Here is a 6572-nt window from a genome sequence, read left to right on the forward strand (position 1 = left end):
TTTAAGAGCCGGTGGTAACTGTGACTGTTTTAATTTAACACGCTTTAAGAGCCAGTGGTAACTGTGAATGTTTTAATTTAACACGCTTTAAGAGCCGGTGGTAACTGTGAATGTTTTAATTTAACACTTTTTAAGAGCTGGTGGTAACTGTGACTGTTTTAATTTAACACGCTTTAAGAGCCGGTGGTAACTGACTGTTTTAATTTAACACGCTTTTAGAACCGGTGGTAACTGTGAATGTTTTAATTTAACACTCTTTAAGAGCCGGTGGTAACTGTGAATGTTTTAATTTAACACGCTTTAAGAGCCGGTGGTAACTGTGAGCTGGTGGTAACTGTGACTGTTTTAATTTAACACTCTTTAAGGGGTGCAGTACGTTAGTCCGACAGCGCATTCCTCCGACAGCGCAGCGCTCCGACGTTTCCAATACTAAACCCGAACCAAACCCGCACCCTAACCCTAACCGCACGCGGATGCCACATAGTCGTAGAAAAGGTCTGTCGGATTAACGCATGCCTCCCGGTAGCTGTGACTGTTTTAATTTAACACGCTTTAAGAGCCGGTGGTAACTGTGACTGTTTTAATTTAACACGCTTTTAGAGCCAGTGGTAACTGTGACTGTTTTAATTTAACACGCTTTAAGAACCGGTGGTAACTGTGACTGTTTTAATTTAACACGCTTTTAGAGCCGGTGGTAACTGTGACTGTTTTCATTTAACACGCTTTAAGAGCCGGTGGTAACTGTGACTGTTTTAATTTAACACTCTTTAAGGGGTGCAGTAACGTACTGCACCCAGTCCGGGTGCAGTACGTTAGTCCGACAGCGCATTCCTCCGACAGCGCAGCGCTCCGACATTTCCAATACTAAACCCGAACCAAACCCGCACCCTAACCCTAACCGCACGCGGATGCCACATAGTCGGAGAAAAGGTCTGTCGGATTAACGCATGCCTCCCCTCTTTAAGAGCCGGTGGTAACTGTGACTGTTTTAATTTAACAGTGTTTAAGAGCCGGTGGTAACTGTGACTGTTTTAATTTAACACGCTTTAAGAGCCAGTGGTAACTGTGACTGTTTTAATTTAACACTCTTTAAGAGGCGGTGGTAACTGTGACTGTTTTAATTTAACACGCTTTAAGAGCCAGTGGTAACTGTGAATGTTTTAATTTAACACGCTTTAAGAGCCGGTGGTAACTGTGAATGTTTTAATTTAACACTTTTTAAGAGCCGGTGGTAACTGTGACTGTTTTAATTTAACACGCTTTAAGAGCCGGTGGTAACTGACTGTTTTAATTTAACACGCTTTTAGAACCGGTGGTAACTGTGAATGTTTTAATTTAACACTCTTTAAGAGCCGGTGGTAACTGTGAATGTTTTAATTTAACACGCTTTAAGAGCCGGTGGTAACTGTGAGCTGGTGGTAACTGTGACTGTTTTAATTTAACACTCTTTAAGGGGTGCAGTACGTTAGTCCGACAGCGCATTCCTCCGACAGCGCAGCGCTCCGACGTTTCCAATACTAAACCCGAACCAAACCCGCACCCTAACCCTAACCGCACGCGGATGCCACATAGTCGTAGAAAAGGTCTGTCGGATTAAGGCATGCCTCCCGGTAGCTGTGACTGTTTTAATTTAACACGCTTTAAGAGCCGGTGGTAACTGTGACTGTTTTAATTTAACACGCTTTTAGAGCCGGTGGTAACTGTGACTGTTTTAATTTAACACGCTTTAAGAACCGGTGGTAACTGTGACTGTTTTAATTTAACACGCTTTTAGAGCCGGTGGTAACTGTGACTGTTTTCATTTAACACGCTTTAAGAGCCGGTGGTAACTGTGACTGTTTTAATTTAACACGCTTTAAGAGCCGGTGGTAACCGTGACTGTTTTAATTTAACACTCTTTAAGAACCGGTGGTAACTGTGACTGTTTTAATTTAACACTCTTTAAGAACCGGTGGTAACTGTGACTGTTTTAATTTAACACGCTTTAAGAGCCGGTGGTAACTGTGAGCTGGTGGTAACTGTGACTGTTTTAATTTAACACGCTTTAAGAGCCGGTGGTAACTGTGACTGTTTTAATTTAACAGTCTTTAAGAGCCGGTGGTAACTGTGACTGTTTTAATTTAACACTCTTTAAGAGCCGGTGGTAACTTTGACTGTTTTAATTTAACACGCTTTAAGAGCCAGTGGTAACTGTGAATGTTTTAATTTAACACGCTTTAAGGGGTGCAGTACGTTAGTCCGACAGCGCATTCCTCCGACAGCGCAGCGCTCCGACGTTTCCAATACTAAACCCGAACCAAACCTGCACCCTAACCCTAACCGCACACGGATGCCACATAGTCGGAGAAAAGGTCTGTCGGATTAACGCATGCCTCCCCTCTTTAAGAGCCGGTGGTAACTGTGACTGTTTTAATTTAACAGTCTTTAAGAGCCGGTGGTAACTGTGACTGTTTTAATTTAACACTCTTTAAGAGCCGGTGGTAACTGTGACTGTTTTAATTTAACACGCTTTAAGAGCCAGTGGTAACTGTGACTGTTTTAATTTAACACGCTTTAAGAGCCGGTGGTAACTGTGACTGTTTTAATTTAACAGTCTTTAAGAACCGGTGGTAACTGTGACTGTTTTAATTTAACACTCTTTAAGAACCGGTGGTAACTGTGACTGTTTTAATTTAACACGCTTTAAGAGCCGGTGGTAACTGTGAGCTGGTGGTAACTGTGACTGTTTTAATTTAACACTCTTTAAGAACCGGTGGTAACTGTGACTGTTTTAATTTAACACTCTTTAAGAACCGGTGGTAACTGTGACTGTTTTAATTTAACACGCTTTAAGAGCCGGTGGTAACTGTGAGCTGGTGGTAACTGTGACTGTTTTAATTTAACACTCTTTAAGAGCCGGTGGTAACTGTGACTGTTTTAATTTAACACTCTTTAAGAGCCGGTGGTAACTTTGACTGTTTTAATTTAACACGCTTTAAGAGCCAGTGGTAACTGTGAATGTTTTAATTTAACACGCTTTAAGGGGTGCAGTACGTTAGTCCGACAGCGCATTCCTCCGACAGCGCAGCGCTCCGACGTTTCCAATACTAAACCCGAACCAAACCTGCACCCTAACCCTAACCGCACACGGATGCCACATAGTCGGAGAAAAGGTCTGTCGGATTAACGCATGCCTCCCCTCTTTAAGAGCCGGTGGTAACTGTGACTGTTTTAATTTAACAGTCTTTAAGAGCCGGTGGTAACTGTGACTGTTTTAATTTAACACTCTTTAAGAGCCGGTGGTAACTGTGACTGTTTTAATTTAACACGCTTTAAGAGCCGGTGGTAACTGTGACTGTTTTAATTTAACAGTCTTTAAGAGCCGGTGGTAACTGTGAATGTTTTAATTTAACACGCTTTAAGAGCCGGTGGTAACTGTGACTGTTTTAATTTAACACGCTTTAAGAGCCGGTGGTAACTGTGAGCTGGTGGTAACTGTGACTGTTTTAATTTAACACGCTTTAAGAGCCGGTGGTAACTGTGACTGTTTTAATTTAACACTCTTTAAGGGGTACAGTACGTTAGTCCGACAGCGCATTCCTCCGACAGCGCAGCGCTCCGACATTTCCAATACTAAACCCGAACCAAACCCGCACTCTAACCCTAACCGCACGCGGATGCCACATAGTCGGAGAAAAGGTCTGTCGGATTAACGCATGCCTCCCCGTTAGTCCGACAGCGCATTCCTCCGACAGCGTAGCGCTCCAACTCTTCCAATACTAAACCCGAACCAAACCTGCACCCTAACCCTAACCGCACGCGGATGCGACATAGTCGGAGAAAAGGTCTGTCGGATTAACGCATGCCTCCCCTCTTTAAGAGCCGGTGGTAACTGTGACTGTTTTAATTTAACAGTGTTTAAGAGCCGGTGGTAACTGTGACTGTTTTAATTTAACACGCTTTAAGAGCCAGTGGTAACTGTGACTGTTTTAATTGAACACTCTTTAAGAGCCGGTGGTAACTGTGACTGTTTTAATTTAACACGCTTTAAGAGCCAGTGGTAACTGTGAATGTTTTAATTTAACACGCTTTAAGAGCCGGTGGTAACTGTGAATGTTTTAATTTAACACTTTTTAAGGGCCGGTGGTAACTGTGACTGTTTTAATTTAACACGCTTTAAGAGCCGGTGGTAACTGACTGTTTTAATTTAACACGCTTTTAGAACCGGTGGTAACTGTGAATGTTTTAATTTAACACTCTTTAAGAGCCGGTGGTAACTGTGAATGTTTTAATTTAACACGCTTTAAGAGCCGGTGGTAACTGTGAGCTGGTGGTAACTGTGACTGTTTTAATTTAACACTCTTTAAGGGGTGCAGTACGTTAGTCCGACAGCGCATTCCTCCGACAGCGCAGCGCTCCGACGTTTCCAATACTAAACCCGAACCAAACCTGCACCCTAACCCTAACCGCACACGGATGCCACATAGTCGGAGAAAAGGTCTGTCGGATTAACGCATGCCTCCCCTCTTTAAGAGCCGGTGGTAACTGTGACTGTTTTAATTTAACAGTCTTTAAGAGCCGGTGGTAACTGTGACTGTTTTAATTTAACACGCTTTAAGAGCCAGTGGTAACTGTGAATGTTTTAATTTAACACGCTTTAAGAGCCGGTGGTAACTGTGAATGTTTTAATTTAACACGCTTTAAGAGCCGGTGGTAACCGTGAATGTTTTAATGTAACACTCTTTAAGAACCGGTGGTAACTGTGACTGTTTTAATTTAACACGCTTTAAGAGCCGGTGGTAACTGTGAGCTGGTGGTAACTGTGACTGTTTTAATTTAACACGCTTTAAGAGCCGGTGGTAACTGTGACTGTTTTAATTTAACACTCTTTAAGGGGTGCAGTACGTTAGTCCGGGTGCAGTACGTTAGTCCGACAGCGCATTCCTCCGACAGCGCAGCGCTCCGACGTTTCCAATACTTAACCCGAACCAAACCCGCACCCTAACCGCACGCGGATGCCACATAGTCGGAGAAAAGGTCTGTCGGATTAACGCATGCCTCCCCGTTAGTCCGACAGCGCATTCCTCCGACAGCGTAGCGCTCCGACTCTTCCAATACTAAACCCGAACCAAACCTGCACCCTAACCCTAACCGCACGCGGATGCCACATAGTCGGAGAAAAGGTCTGTCGGATTAACGCATGCCTCCCCTCTTTAAGAGCCGGTGGTAACTGTGACTGTTTTAATTTAACAGTCTTTAAGAGCCGGTGGTAACTGTGACTGTTTTAATTTAACACTCTTTAAGAGCCGGTGGTAACTGTGACTGTTTTAATTTAACAGGCTTTAAGAGCCAGTGGTAACTGTGAATGTTTTAATTTAACACGCTTTAAGAGCCGGTGGTAACTGTGAATGTTTTAATTTAACACTCTTTAAGAGCCGGTGGTAACTGTGACTGTTTTAATTTAACACGCTTTAAGAGCCGGTGGTAACCGTGACTGTTTTAATTTAACACTCTTTAAGAACCGGTGGTAACTGTGACTGTTTTAATTTAACACTCTTTAAGAACCGGTGGTAACTGTGACTGTTTTAATTTAACACGCTTTAAGAGCCGGTGGTAACTGTGACTGTTCTAATTTAACAGTCTTTAAGAGCCGGTGGTAACTGTGACTGTTTTAATTTAACACTCTTTAAGAGCCGGTGGTAACTTTGACTGTTTTAATTTAACACGCTTTAAGAGCCAGTGGTAACTGTGAATGTTTTAATTTAACACGCTTTAAGGGGTGCAGTACGTTAGTCCGACAGCGCATTCCTCCGACAGCGCAGCGCTCCGACGTTTCCAATACTAAACCCGAACCAAACCTGCACCCTAACCCTAACCGCACACGGATGCCACATAGTCGGGGAAAAGGTCTGTCGGATTAACGCATGCCTCCCCTCTTTAAGAGCCGGTGGTAACTGTGACTGTTTTAATTTAACAGTCTTTAAGAGCCGGTGGTAACTGTGACTGTTTTAATTTAACACTCTTTAAGAGCCGGTGGTAACTTTGACTGTTTTAATTTAACACGCTTTAAGAGCCAGTGGTAACTGTGAATGTTTTAATTTAACACGCTTTAAGAGCCGGTGGTAACTGTGAATGTTTTAATTTAACACGCTTTAAGAGCCGGTGGTAACCGTGACTGTTTTAATGTAACACTCTTTAAGGGGTGCAGTACGTTAGTCCGGGTGCAGTACGTTAGTCCGACAGCGCATTCCTCCGACAGCGCAGCGCTCCGACGTTTCCAATACTAAACCCGAACCAAACCCGCACCCTAACCCTAACCGCACGCGGATGCCACATAGTCGGAGAAAAGGTCTGTCGGATTAACGCATGCCTCCCCTCTTTAAGAGCCGGTGGTAACTGTGACTGTTTTAATTTAACACGCTTTAAGAGCCGGTGGTAACTGACTGTTTTAATTTAACACGCTTTTAGAACCGGTGGTAACTGTGAATGTTTTAATTTAACACTCTTTAAGAGCCGGTGGTAACTGTGAATGTTTTAATTTAACACGCTTTAAGAGCCGGTGGTAACTGTGAGCTGGTGGTAACTGTGACTGT

The sequence above is a fragment of the Gymnoscopelus microlampas genome, assembly GCF_963454915.1.
Source record: "Gymnoscopelus microlampas genome assembly, chromosome: 20".
In the NCBI taxonomy this organism is placed as follows: Eukaryota; Metazoa; Chordata; class Actinopteri; order Myctophiformes; family Myctophidae; genus Gymnoscopelus; species Gymnoscopelus microlampas.